Below are 15,072 nucleotides of genomic sequence, written 5' to 3' on the forward strand. Positions count from 1 at the left end.
TTTGGCAATGCCTACTATATTTGAGGCAAATCCCTAATCCTATGTTTTATTTTTGGCATGATCATAATTGAATACTTCCTTGTTCATCTAGAGGCTAGGGTATTCAGAAGGATAGCGCACGGTCGTGAGATGCCCGTGTCAGTCTTAAAACTTAGTGGAAACTTGATTCTTATGCTCGAGTTACCCACCGAATTAACTCCAATTCACTTTGTACCTTTGGTTCTGCATATGGAACAAATAGACCCAGAATAGCACCTTAAATGGATGAAATTGTCCTTAAATACAAGTAAATAAATGGAAATAGGATGAGTGAATATGATATAAAATGCACTCATCAAATACCCCCACACTTGAATGTTTGCTTGTCCTCAAGAAATCTCACATCACTTAATAAATGAGAAGATGAGTGCAGTACTTCTTGCCTCTGGGGAATGGCAAATTCTTAAGCATAGGGATAACAACAAGGGTTAGTTCAAACAAGAATGCTCGATAAAAGGCTACACTTTACTTTAAAGATCTTGTGTGTGTGTACAAACCCTAAAATTAGTGCACCAAAGTCTCTAGGAGTCAAACTAATACTAAATAACCTTTATTTCAACTAGGTGACACACACCCCTTGTATGTGTACCAAAAGTGCACAAGTTATTGAAGTAATAATTACCCTGGTGTGTGGGTAGTCGTATCAATAAGGAATAGTGATTGAAAACACAAGAATTGCTATTTAATTATAGTGAAGATGATTCAAAGTGATGTGAACAATATCGATGCAAATAGAAATAAAAAGAACAAGAAGGAGACACAATAAAATGATAGGAGAGGCAATAGATAGAAAAGTGGGGTCACCCGGACATTGCTCAACCTAGGACTATTGCTTCAAGTGTAACACCGATCATTATATCTCCTAACTGATGTTTAATGAGTCACGGAAATCCTTAAACACACGGTCCCAAACCTAAGGTCAACCGTGACTAACCCTACTCTATATCTCGGTGGAAAGGATGCTCTCCATGGAGCACAATACAATCAATAATGAAATCGAATATTAAAACATGCAATCCGTTAGTAAACCCCCCTAATAGTACATGTCGATGGTCTTGCGTAGTTGCCTCGTGACAACGCCCCTTGCGTATATCCCTCAAGTGCACAGGTTTGTCAAAATAATAAAATCCCAGATGAGTGGGGTATCGTATCCTCAGGGAGTAGAGAATAAAAATACTTAAATTATTTCTTAACTAAGTGAAAGATGAATAGTGATATGTGTGACAAGATGTAAATAATGAAAGTAAAAGAACAAGAAAAAGCAGCACTAGTAAAGGAGAAGGTAAAGGGAATCGATATAAATGGGGTAGCCGGATATTGTTCCGCCTAGGACAATCGTTTCAAGTGCAAGAACCCTCTATTATACTTCTTAACTGATGCAATAATGAGTCGTGGATATCCTTATATACATGGTCCCAAATCTAAGGTCAACCATGCCTAACTCTGTACATGTCCTAGTGGAGAAATTGAATAACCTCTCAACCTCGCACTCGTATAGAATTGCAATGAGTTCTATAGATTTCAAGTGATAAATCCTCTTCCTAGATTTATACCTAACCCTTTGGTCCATGTAGAAGGTCCCTAGCAACAATTAAGCCCTAGGTGCTAAAATCACTTCAACGCTTCACTCCGTTGCACCCGTAACTAAGCCCCAGCAGAAGGTCATCATTTAGCCCATTCAATCTACTATGACTGCAAAGAAAATGAGGAAATAGAGATAGAATAAATCACACCAGAGGGGAAAGGGGACGCTCCGCTACCTCCGACTCACCCTCTCAACCCTCTCCAATCTATCTTTGTCTAACTCTTGTGGTGTGTCACTGACTCACAAGGGTTACCAACAAGAACTCTCAACCCTAGTGTCACTCTAAGGGAGTATTCATACAATCAAGCATTCAAGATTGGAACTCAAATAAACCATAAATTAATTGAAAGCATAATAAAGAGATTCAATAAAACTAGTACATTCTAGAGTTCACAAATACCCAAGTACCAACTAAGGGGTTTAGCTCTCCATGGGGCTAATTACAATCAATATAATCAAAAAATCCATAGATAACCCCCTCAATAGTCATGGCAATGGTCTAGTGGAGAGTCCTCTACTTGTCCAAGGGTCCCTTTGTCCGGCCTAGGATACACCTCGCCAGATTGGTGCCGATGAAAGCTCTCCCACTAACTTTCTTCCAAACGGAGCGTGATGTCGGAGCCATAGAACCTCTCCCAATCTCTAGCCAATACCTTTCAAAACTCTAGACACCGTCCACTCTCAAGTTAGGGAAAAGATGGAGAAAAGAATCCTGAAATCGGGCTGAAATCGGCCTTAAATAGGGCTAAAATCAAGAATCCACACGCCCATGTGGGCACCCGTGTGGATTTTTCACACGGGCGTGTGGAATTAATGCATCCCTGTGTGGATTCTCTGTTTTCATCCTTCTTCGGCCGGTTGTGAATAGTACTTGCCACAGAGTTTTGCTACAATGTTTGCTATAGTGTTCTGCTATAGTACCGGCTCAAAACACTCCTGAATCCATGCTTTCATCGTAGATAACGTAAACAGGCACATGTTTACATCGTAGATTGCTTTGCTTCTTCAATAACGGACATGTTGGTGGAGATCTTCCTATACATGCACAAGCCAGAATGCTTGAATGTGACTGCCCTTGTGCCTCTCGAAATCGTTATGCTAACTTGAATACGAGGAGTTTGGCATACATTCCCGCATTTCGAACCCGACTTATGTCTTCGTGTTTGAAACTTCTCAAGATTTTCTACAAATGGTGCATTTATGATCCACATTGGCTTCTTTCTTGAATACTCGGTCTCACAACCCTATTTGCATAAAAATAACATAAATACACACATATTAGCGTTAAAACCCGATAAATGTAATGCTCATCATAAGGAAAGAACACTTCACATTCTTATCACACAAGCACTTATCAAACTCCCCCACACTTAAGCTTTTACTTGTCCCTAAGAAAAAATTAAAACATTATGTCCATAGATGACGGAAATATTGGAAGTGCTTGACCTTAGGTTCGCCAAAGCATCCAAAGAAACCATTCTACAAGCAACGGAGATTTCAACACTAAATATGAAAAATCAATGCTCTAGCGAAAAACTTGAATCAAAAATGACAACAAACAGGAAATCATGTAAGTGTGTGAACTCACTCAAAACAGCCAAAAATATACTCCTCAAAGTTGTAAGTACAAGGGACTTATTTATCTACAATAGTAACAAAATTTCAAAGATGGTAGTAGCTTCACACATCCTTTAATGTACCTCTTTCCAAGGTGGCCGCTAAGCAGGCTTTCACACTTTCGATGTGGTAGCTCTTTCTACCGGAGTGGTAGCTTTCACTCATCATATGAGATAGCTCATTCTCTCATTAGGGCATAACTAGTATCCGACTTATGAGAGTAGCTTCATACTTCATACATAGTAGCTCTTTCCACCCAACAAGCACAAATAAACAATAAAACTATTTCCTTCTTTCCTTTCACTTCACTATTTTTTTCACAAATAACAAAAAAAAAAAATAACCAATCCCTTTAACATCGAACATGAGTTTCCAAAATAGTTGAAAGAGTGAGTAGTGCAATAAGTGTCAATCGGGCAAAAATTCCTATAAATTCAAGCAAAAACTAGAGCATGAAGACATTCAATGTTAAAAATTATTCTCCTAAACTCAAGAATACAATCATTGCAACTAAGGTGACCTGCATTGGCTATGTGAGCAAGTATATCAATCAAAATTAAAATAAAAGAGATGTGTGCACTATGAAACTCCACCCACCCCCACACACACACACTTAAGTTGTACATTGTCCCCAATGTACACGTGCAAGCTCACTTATAATGTATATCAGTCAAGAACAAATGTGGGAGAAGCAATCAAAACAATACTCCCCTGACTTCTAGTGTTGCATTTGATGGAGCTAAATCATTGGGAGTTATGTTCCAATGGTTTGTGAAGCACACACGGCCAAGTGCCGAAGCACCATTGGCAGTGCCCATGACAAGTCTTAATTCCCATGATGCCAAGACCATTTGCACGCATACACGAGGAGGTTCGGTGAAGGTCAATAAAATAAAAATAACAACTCGAGTATATAAAAGATAAGGCAATGAATACAACTGAAGACAACAAAAAAAAAATAAACTCAAAAGGAAATTTCTTTTCGAGTATACATGTCCCAAAATGAAATACAAAGAGTAATAAAAACGATGAAAACAAAGTCAAGTGTCGGTATCGTCCGCTGTCGCTCTGCTGATGCTGCGGGTACTTAATAATATGGCCCCGGTGGAAATAGTGGTGGTGATACCGGAGGGGTCCTCGGTCTCCTGATAAAGGGTGAGGACTCTAATAGCTGCAGTACGATGTCAAGACGCGCCATCAGCCCTGCGTACTGTGCAACCTGTAAAGTCCGGACCTCTGCGAGCTTGGACTGAAGCTCACGCACAGCATTCTCGAGCCTCTCAAAACGATCATGAGCTTGAGAGGGAGGAAAAATAGGTAAAGGACGCCAGAGTGTCTCCTGCGCTGTAAGGGGTGCTCCGGTCCCTATCGGTGCAAACTGAGGCTCGGGAACCTGTCTTGAACCCTCCACTACATCTCTTCTGCCCTCAACGATCTCTGGAACAGGCGTCGCTAGAATGTATGTTCCAGGCCCACATCTATACACCAACGCCATCATCCTAATTGTATCAATCCTAAGAAGAGAAAGCACGACAGTCATCTCGGCACCACGGATGGCGTCCAGAATACTTATCCCCAAGATGAGTCTAGTGACATAGGGACCATTGAATAATACTCCTATTCTTTCAAATTGGCCATGGTGCCTCAAGATGTCCACCACTACGTGCCTGAGGTGAATCGATACATTGTAAACCATGGAGGACAATAGGAGTAGGCCCTACCTGCTCAAAATAGCTGTGTTGTAACCTCAACCAGACACAGACCTGCTGAGGACTGAGTGTAAGTATTTGTAGCTCAGCTGGGATAGACTAGTGGCCTTGGACACTCCTTGTTCGTACTACCTATGTCCACACAATACTCGATATGCTTGCTGTGGACTCACTGTGCTCATGAAATTTGTTAGCAAGCGTCCATACTCCTTTATACCTATGTAGGTTTTATCATACAAACCCATACGAAGGGAAAATTTAGTGACACTCATGCAGAATGGATGTCCAAATACTTAGAACTGTATAGCATTCACAGTGTCAAATCTAGCATATGGCTGATCAAACTTGAAAGATACCAACACCTCTAGCGTCAACACACGGAAATCTGGCTCTTGGATAGTAAATAATCTTCTCCAGCTTCCCACTGCTAGAATCTCATCAGTCTTATCAACTAGCTCATCATCCCTCTGAATCACTCTCAGCACACTCAAATCCACAAAGTAAGACTGACCAAAACTAAGTGCTGATAATCTCTCAAATCGAGCCTGTTGCTCATGATTCGAGAACTCCATGTGTACTAGCTCAGGTGGGGTTTCTCTGGGATGCTTAACTTCATGCTTCTTTGAACGAGGTTCCATATCTATAAGAATTAACAAGAAAACGATCAACAAAGCCCTAGAAATAGTATTGCAGAATTCCACACGGGCCTGTGGAAATTCCCCATGCCCGTGTGGATCTGCGGGGCGTGAAATCCGCATGGTTACTCATCAGTGCTCCAAGATTACAACTTAAAACCACGGAACTCAAGACTTTTGATTTCATGGAACTCAAGGCTTTTGATTTATGAAAAACAAGAATTGTGAAGAAGAGAAGGTAAAAAGGTTTACTAATGAAATATGTATGAAAACTTCGAATTCGGCACGGAAACTAACTGGAAAATCCTCTAAAATAGCGATATGTGAGCCAGGAGATTGATCAATAGTCGATCTTCGAGTGATTGGAAGTGAAGAAGAAGAGAATTCAAGAAGATTTTAAAGAAAAACTCACGTCTCTTGGAATTCTGCGCATCCACACGGGCGTGCAGAAATTACCCACACCTGTGCACCTCCACAAGAGAGCTTCACAGGGCCGACGCACGGCCCTGTGGCTCTCGGGAAAACACTCGCCGCAAATGCCTACCAAGAAACGCTTGTTTTATGTCACTAAGCTTGACGTACCTTTTCTTACCTCATGGGGGTTCATAGATGAAGTTTGCCCTCTTACCCATAGTTTGAAAGCATGATGAACAGAGTCTCTTGAAGGTAAAGGGGGAGTTATCGGGCTTGGGACCACCTAGCAATGGTGCATCCAATTTGGTCAGTTCACACCCATCTTCAATAGCCTTGGAGTGTTTCCGATGACGTCTCCTTGCCCTCTTCATTTTCTGAAGCACCTTCTTCAGGATCCCCGGAGTAGATGGTACTTCTTCAGTCGAACAATCATCATAACTTCTTTATATTCCATCTCTTGGTCAAACAAACCCTCGTACCGGTCCGGATTGAACATTTCCTGCATGTATTCATCAACAATCTCATCAGAGGTGTCTAGAAAATACAAAGCATCATCGAAATCAAGAGAATGCCACATGGCTTTAGCAAGGCAGTATGTGAGCTTGTCATCTCCAACTCTCAATTTTAGCTCCCCACCGTCCATGTCAATCAATACCTTGGAAGTCCGCAAGAATGGCCTCCGAAGTATCAAAGGTATATCTGTATCCTCATCAACGTCTAGCACCACAAAATCTACATTAAAAATATACTTGTCCACCATGACAAGCACATCTTTGATGATACCCCTCGGATGTCTCACCGTTAGATCTGCCAATTGCAAAGTCAACCGAGTGGGTCTAGGTCGCCCATGCCTAGCTTCTGAAAGAAGGTGTATGGCATGATGTTGATATTGGCCCCTGAGTCCGCCAATGCCATTTCTTTAACAAAATTGCCAATATTACACGTAATGATGAAGCTTCCTAGGTTTTTCTTCTTGTTCGGCATGTTCTTTTGAAACACCGTCGTGCAAGAAGCATCTAAGATTACAGAAGCACTCTCCTCCAACTTCCTCTTATTAGTCAACAAGTACTTCAAGAATTTTGCATACTTAGGCATTTGGGCCAATGCCTCAACAAAAGGAATATTGATATGGAGTTGCTTGAAAAAACTCAGGAACTTGTTGTATTGTTCATCCTCTTGGTCATTCTTCAATCTAAAGGGATAAAAGATTCTTGGCTTGAAAGATGGGGGTGCCACCTCCTTCTCATTGCTTGCTCCCTCCTCAACCTCTATAACCTCGGGTGCGTGTTCATTGGTCCTCTAACTCAGAAGCCTACCTTCAACCTCACGACCACTTCTTAAAGTGATCGCCTTCACATGCTCTCTAGGATTGGTCTCAGTATTACTCGGCAAGCTTCCTTCTGGCCTTTCCGATAGAGACTTCATAATCTGCCCCACATGATTTTCAAGATTGTGCAAAGAGGCGGTGTGGTTGTGAAGTGTAGCCTCGACTGATTGAAACCTTGTATCTAACGATTGCACAAACCTAGTTAAGGCCTTCTACATATCAGTCATTCGGGTCTCCAAACCTGAAACTCGGTTTTCCATGTTTGTGGTTTGTTGATGTTGGAAACCCGGTGGCCCCATGGCCTTTTGTTGACCTTGGTAGCTCCACAAAAAATTGGGATGATTCTTCCAACCAGGATTGTAGGTGTTGCTATATGGATTCCCTTGTTTCCTCATTGCATTAGCCACAAAATCGACATTCTTAACCGAAGATGCATCACCAATAGAGATCGGACAATCAGAGGGAGCATGTCCTCTACCACACCCGTTGCAAGTAGTCACGGTCGCCACTCTATTCGAAGATAGAAGATCTAACTTCTTACTCAATGATTCCACTTGAGCTACCAATGAAGCTACTGCATCTATCTCATGGAGCCCGGCCACATTTTCTTCTCCATAGCATTCCATTGGTTGCTATTTAATTCCATTTCTTCAATTAGTTGACCTGCCTAACCGGGGGTCTTACTACCTAAGGTACCTCCTACTGCCTCATCCAAGAGTTGCCTTGTACTCGGATTCAACCCATTGTACAAATAGAGAATCCGTGTTGCGGGCACTTTCTCAGGAATCCGTGTTGCAGGCACTTTCTCAGGAGCTCCTTGAACCTTTCTGACGTCTCAAATAGAGACTCTAATTCTGACTGTACAAAGGACGAGATCTCATTCCTGAGCTTTGAAAATTTTCCAGGAGGGGAATAACGGGCCAGAAAAGCTTCTACCATCTCCGCCCATGTGGTAATCGATGCTCTAGGTAATGACTGTAGCCACTGGTTCACTCTCTCCTTTAAGGAAAATGGGAAGGCTTTTAACTTGATGGTATCATCCGTCACCCCGTTTATCTTAAGCATATCACACACCTCGAGAAAGTTCTCTATATAACTGTTTGGATCCTCATCGGCCAAAGCATTGAATTGTGCGAATTGAGGCAACATGTGGATGAATGCCTGCTTTAGCTCGAAATTCTGAGCTATAATTGAGGGACGCACAATACTCGATTGTGTCCCCAATACTGAAGATCTAGCATAATCGAATAATGTCCAATGTTTCTCATTCTATTCTGCCATGTTTTTAGATACTTCTACTTCCAAATCAGCTAGATTAGATGGTTCTTGCACAGGTTCTTTCCATTTTCTTCTACGTGTACGTTCAAGCTCAGGGTCTCCTTCAATCAATATTGAGGGGTTCCTTCGGGTCATAACCTGGAGCTGCACCGAAAAAAAAGAAAAAGGACTAGAATAAATGAATGGATAGCTAAGAAAACAAAGTCCAAAGTATCTCTAAATGTCTATCCCCTAACAACGGTGCCAAAAAATTGAGAACGCCCCTTGCGTATGTCCCGCAAGTGCACGGGTTTGTCAAATTAATAAAATCACAAATAAGTGGGGTATCGTACCCACAGAGAGTAGGGAATAAAAACGTTTAATTTGTTTCTTAACTAAGTGAAAGATGAATAGTGATATGCATGACAAGATGTGAAATAACAAAAGTAAAAGAACGAGAAAGAGAGAACAAGTAAAGGATAAGGTAAGGCAATCAATATAAATTGGGCACCCAGATATTGTTCCCCTTGGACAATCATTTCAAGTGAAAGAACCCTCTATTATACTTCCTAACTGATGCAATAATGAGTCGTGGAGATCCTTAAATACATGGTCCCAAACCTAAGGTCAACCATGCCTAACTCTATACATGTCCCGGAGGAGAAATTGAATAACCTCTCAAACGCGCACTCGTATAGAATTGCAATGAGTTCTAGGGATTCCAAGTGATAATCCTCTTCCTAGATGTAGAGCTAACCTTTTGATCCACTTGGAAGGTCCCTAGTCACAATTAAGCCCTATGTGCTAAAATCACTTCAACGCTTTACTCCGTTGCACCCACAACTATGCCCCAATGGGAGGTCATATTTTGACCATTCACTCTACTATGACACAAAGAACTTGAGGAAATGGAGGTATAATAAATCAGACCGGAGCAGAAAGGGGATGCTCTGCTACCTCTCGACTCACCCTCTCAACCCTCTCCAATCTATATTTGTCTAACTCTCGTGGTGTGTCACTCACTCACAAGGAATGCCAACAAGAACTCTCAACCCTAGTGTCAATCTATGGGAGTATTCATACAATCAAGCATTCAAGATTGGAACTCAAATAAAACATCAATTAATTGAAATCATAATAAAGAGGTTCAATGAAACGAGTACATCCTAGGGTTAACAAGTACCCAAGTACCCACTAGGTGGTTTAGCTCTCCATAGAGCTAATTACAATCACGAAATCAAATGTAAAACCAAAAAATCAATAGAAATCCCCCTCGATAGTCATGGCGATGGTCTTGTGGAGAGTCCTCTACTAGTCAGTGGTCCTTTATCTAGCCTAGGATACACATCGCCGAATCGGTGTAGGCGAAAGTTCTCCCACTAACCTTCTTCCAAAGAGAGCGCAATGTCGGAGCCTTAGAACCTCTCCCAATCCCAAGCCAATACTTCTCAAGACTCTAGCCGCCGTCCAATCTCAAGTTGGGGAAAATATGGAGAAAAAAATCCTGAAATCGGGGCTGAAATCAGCCATAAATATGGCTGAAATCAGGAATCCACACGCCCATGTGTGTGCCCGTGTGGATTTTCACACGGGGGTGTGGAATTAACACATGCCCTTGTGGATTCTCTGTTTTCATCCTTCTTCGGGCGGCTGTGAACAGTACCTGCTACATAGTTTTGCTACAGTGTTTGCTGGAGTATCCTGCTACAATATCGGCCTGAAACACTCCAGAATCCATGCTTTCGTCAAGATAACGTAAATGGGCACATGTTTAAGTCGTAGATCGCTTTGCTTCTTCAATAACGGACATGTTGGTGGAGATCTTGCTATACATGCACAAGCCGGACTTCTTGAATGTGACTGCCCTTGTGCCCATCCAAATCATTGTGCTAACTTGAATACAACGAGGTTGGCACACATTCCAGCATTTCAAACCCGACTTATGTCTTCGCGTTTGAACGTTCTCAAGATTTCCTCCAAATGGTGCATTTATGATCCACATTGGCTTCTTTCTCTAATACTCAGCCTCATAACCCTATTTGCATGAAAGTAACATAAATACACATATATTAGCCTTAAAACCCGATAAAAGTAATGCTCATCAAAAGGAAAAAACATTTCGCATTCTTATAGCACAAGCACTTATCACCTCGTCTTCTCCAAGGGTTCCCTTGTCAAGCTTAGGGCACAACTCGCCGAATCGATGTAGACGAAAGCTCCCCCAATAACTATCTTCCAACGGAATGCGGTGTTGTAGGCCATAGAATCACTCCAAAAACCTCGCCAAAGCCTCTCCTAACCTTAGCAGTGAGCGCCTCCAAAGATAGGGAAAAGTAGGGAAAAAGATTGGAAAAGGATTCCTCAAAACACCTCAAATCATGACTTAAATAGGGCTAGAATCAGGCATCCATGCGTGAGTGTAGAATTTCCACACACCCATGTGGATCTTCAAGAATTGAATTTTCAGCACTCTAAGAATAGTAACTACTATAGTGATTTGCTACAATAAACTACTAAAGTACATCGCCAAATTACTCCTGAATCCACAATTTCCATTGAGGCCGCATGAATGGGGAGACATTCATTTGGTAGATTGCTTTATATCTTCAATAAAAGCACATTTGATGAAGATCTTGCTAGCATTGCACAAGTCGGAATAGATGAGTGTGACTGCCTTTGTGCCCCTCCAATCTGCATGTTTGACAATGCCCTTTTGTGTGTGTATCGCAAGTTCTCGGGTTTATCAAAGTAATAATACCCCAGTCAGTGGGTAGTCGAATCCATAGGGAATAGTGATTAGAAACACAATGATTGCTATTTAACTAGAACGAAAATGAATCAATAGTGATGTAAATAAGAACCAATGCAAATAGAAATAATAAATAAAGAATGAGGCGTAAATAAAAGTCGGAAAGGCAATCGACGATAAATGGACCACTTGGACATTGCTCACCGTAGGACTATTTTTTAAAGTGCAAGACCAATTATTATGTTTCCTAACTAATGTCAAATGAGTCATAGAGATCCTTAAACACACGGTCCAAAAACTTAAGGTCAACCGTGACTAACCATACAGTATACCCCAGTGCAGAAATCTCTCAACCTCGATATCTCACATTGTGCTAGGTTACTTTAGGCTCTAGGGATTCCAACTGATAAACCCAATTCAATAAACTAGAGCTAATCCTTTGGTCCATGCTAAAGACCCCAACTCATAATTAAGACCCGGATACAAAGGATTACTTCAATGCTTCACTATGTTGCTTGCGCAACTAAGCCCTAACGGAGTTCATCTCTTAGCACATTACTCTATTGTGACCGCAAAGAACTCTTGGAACGTGGAGGTAAAATAAATCACACCGGAGGGAAAAGGGTACAGTCCGCTACCTCTTGAATCACCCTCTCAACCCTCTCCAATCTGGCATTGTCTGACCGTCATGGTTTGTCACTCATCCACAAGGATTACCAAAATGAATTCTCAACCTTAGTGTCACTATAAGGGAAAATCAACTCAACAAGCATTCAAGATTGGAGCTCAATTAAAACACCAATTAAAGAAAGCATAATAAATGGTCAAAGAAACAATATCATCCTTGGTTTTACAAGCCCAAGAACCCACTAGGGGTTTAGCTTTCCATAGAGAAAAATACAATAAATAAGAATATCAAAAGTAAAAATATGCAATCCATGAATAAAACTCAGTTGGTGTTCGTGTCGATGGTCTTCTTGAGTGGCCGCGTCTTCTCCAAAGGTCCCCTTGTCAAGCCTAGGGTACAGCTCGCCGGATCGGTGCTGATGAAAGTTCCCCCAATAACTCTTTTCCGAAAGAAACGCAGTGTCGAAGACAGTAAACCTCTCCAAAAGCCTAGCCAAAGTCTCTCCAAACCCTAGCCGTGTTGGCCTCCGAAGGTGAGAAAAGATAGGCCAAAGGATGGAAAGAAGGATGCCTAAATCGGGCTAAAATTTGACTTAAATAGACTGGAATCGGGCATCTACACGAGCGTGTTGAATTTCCATAGGCCCACGTGAATCTGCAGAAATTTGTTTTTCAGCAGCATGTGAACAGTAACTGTTAAAGTAAATTTCTATAGTGAAGTCCTGAAGTAACATGCTACAGTACTCCGCCAAGATACTCCCGAATCAACACTTTTCATCGAGGCAACATAAACGGGCACACGTCCATGCTGTAGATCACGTTGCATCTTCAAATAAAAACATATTTTCCAACAATCTTGCTAGCATTACACAAGTCAGAATACATGAGTGTGACTGCATTTGTGCCGCTCCAATTTGCATGTTCACTTGAGCACAACGAAGGTTGGCACACACTCACATGTCATTAAGCACAACTTGTGTCTTTACGTTTGTTCACTCCAAGATTCCATCAACAAAATGCAAACACAATCTACTTTGGCTTCTTTCTTCTATACTTGTCTCCGCAGCCCTACATCCACAAAAGTAACACAAATACACATGATGAGCGATAAAATCTGAGAAAAGTAATGCTTATTATAAGAAAAAAATTACTTCATATTACTATTACACAAACACATATCAAACTCCACCAATCTTAAGCTTTCGCTTGCCCTCAAGCAAAAATAAACCATTAAAGCATAAAAGAAAGAAATCTTAAAAGTGCTTGGCTTTAGGTTCACAAAAAGTATGCAAAAGAAGCATTCTACAAGTAAAGAAAATTTCAACATTAAATACGAAAAATCATTGCCCTAGCTAAAACTCAAATAAAAAAGGATAACAAACCAAAAATCGTGCAAGTGTGTGTAGACTCACTCAAGTTGACCTAACATATACTGCTCAAAGTTCTAAGCATAAGCGACTTATTTATATGCAAAACATAGAAAAGAGATGGCAGTAGCTTCACAAATCCTCTAAGGTAACCCTTTCCAAAGCGGCCACTAAGGTGGCTTTCACACTTTCAAGGTGGTAGCTCTTTCTACCGGGGTAGTAGCTTTTACTCATCCCATGAGATAGCTGACAAGGTCTCCTTGCGCATATCCCGCAAGTGCACGGATTTGTCGAAGTAATAATCCCGGAAGATCGGGTATCGAATCCACGGTGAATATGGAATAAAAATACTTAATTCGATTCTTAGCTATGTGAAGGATCAATGATGATAAGTGTGACAATGATTCAATTCTCAACAATAAAAACAACAGATAAGAGAGCAAAAGTAAAGAAGGGGGTAAGGCAATCGATAAAGATGGGGTACTCGGATAATGCTCCGACTAGGATAATTGTTTCAAGTGCAAGAACCCTCTATTATGCTTCCTAATCAATGCAATGGTGAGTCGTGGAAATCCTTAATTAGATAGTCCCAAATCTAAGGTCAACTATGCCTAACTCTATACATGTCCCGGAGGACATATTAGATAACCTCTCAACCTCGCACTCGTATAGAGTTGCATTGAGCTCTAGGGATTCCAAGTGATAATTCTCTTCCTAATTATAGACATAACCCTTTGGTCCAGGTGGAAGGTCCCTAACCATGATTAAGCCCTAGATACTAAGATCACCTCAACTCTTCACTCCATTGCACGCGCAACTATGCCCCAGCGGAAGTTCATCCCTTAGACCATTCACTCAATTATGGTGGCAAAGAACTTGAGGAACGTTGGTAGAATCTATCACGTCAGAGGGGAAAGGGGACGCTCCTATACCTCTAGACTCACCCTCTCAACCCTCTCCAACCTAGCTTTGTCTGACGCTCGTGGTGTGTCACTCACTCACAAGGTTACCAACGAGAACTCTCAACCCTAGTGTCACTCTAGGGGAAATGTTCATACAATCAAGCATTCAAGGTTGGAACTCACAATCAACATCAATTTATTGAAAGCATAATAAAGAGATTCAAAGAAACGAATACATCCTAGGGTTCACAAATACCCAAGTACCCACTAGGGGTTTAGCTCTCCAAGAGAGCTAAGTACAATCAAAGAAATAGAATATAAAAGCAATGAATTCATAAAGAAACCCCCTCGATAGTCATGTCGATGGTCTTATGGAAAGTCCTCTACTCGTCGTCCAAGGATTCCCTCGTCCGGTATAGGATACGCCTCGACGGAAGCTCTCCTACCAAACTTCTTCCTAAGGAATGACGATGTCAGAGCCAGTAGAACCTCTCCAAGAAACCTTGGCCAATACCCCTCAAAACCCTAGCTGAAGCCCTCTCTCAAGTTGGGGAAAAGATGGAGAAAAGAATACTAAAATCAGTGTTGATTCAGCTTTAAATGGCTGGAATCGGGCGACTACACGGGCGTGGATAATTTCCACACGCCCGTGTGGATTCTCTGAACTACTGTTCTCTCGGCCGGCTGTGAACAGTGCTACTACAGTCCTTGCTACCGTGTTTCTACAATGCTCTGCTACGGTATCCGGCCTGAATAGCTTCTTCAATGATAGGCAAGTTGGTGGAGCTCTTGTTTTATGTGCATAAGTCGGAATGCTCGAGTGTGACCGCCTTTTGTGCCCCTC

General features: G+C 41.6%; 1 non-coding gene across 1 annotated transcript; it reads left to right on the forward strand.

Moving 5' to 3' along the window:
* The first annotated feature begins 8,110 nt into the window (after positions 1-8,110).
* Positions 8,111-8,217, forward strand: LOC120252177. Its single transcript, XR_005533721.1, has one exon. It is a non-coding gene; the product is annotated as a small nucleolar RNA R71 (small nucleolar RNA).
* The last annotated feature ends 6,855 nt before the right edge of the window (positions 8,218-15,072 follow it).

The sequence above is a fragment of the Dioscorea cayenensis genome, chromosome 20 (genome assembly GCF_009730915.1).
Source record: "Dioscorea cayenensis subsp. rotundata cultivar TDr96_F1 chromosome 20, TDr96_F1_v2_PseudoChromosome.rev07_lg8_w22 25.fasta, whole genome shotgun sequence".
Lineage (NCBI taxonomy): Eukaryota > Viridiplantae > Streptophyta > Magnoliopsida > Dioscoreales > Dioscoreaceae > Dioscorea > Dioscorea cayenensis.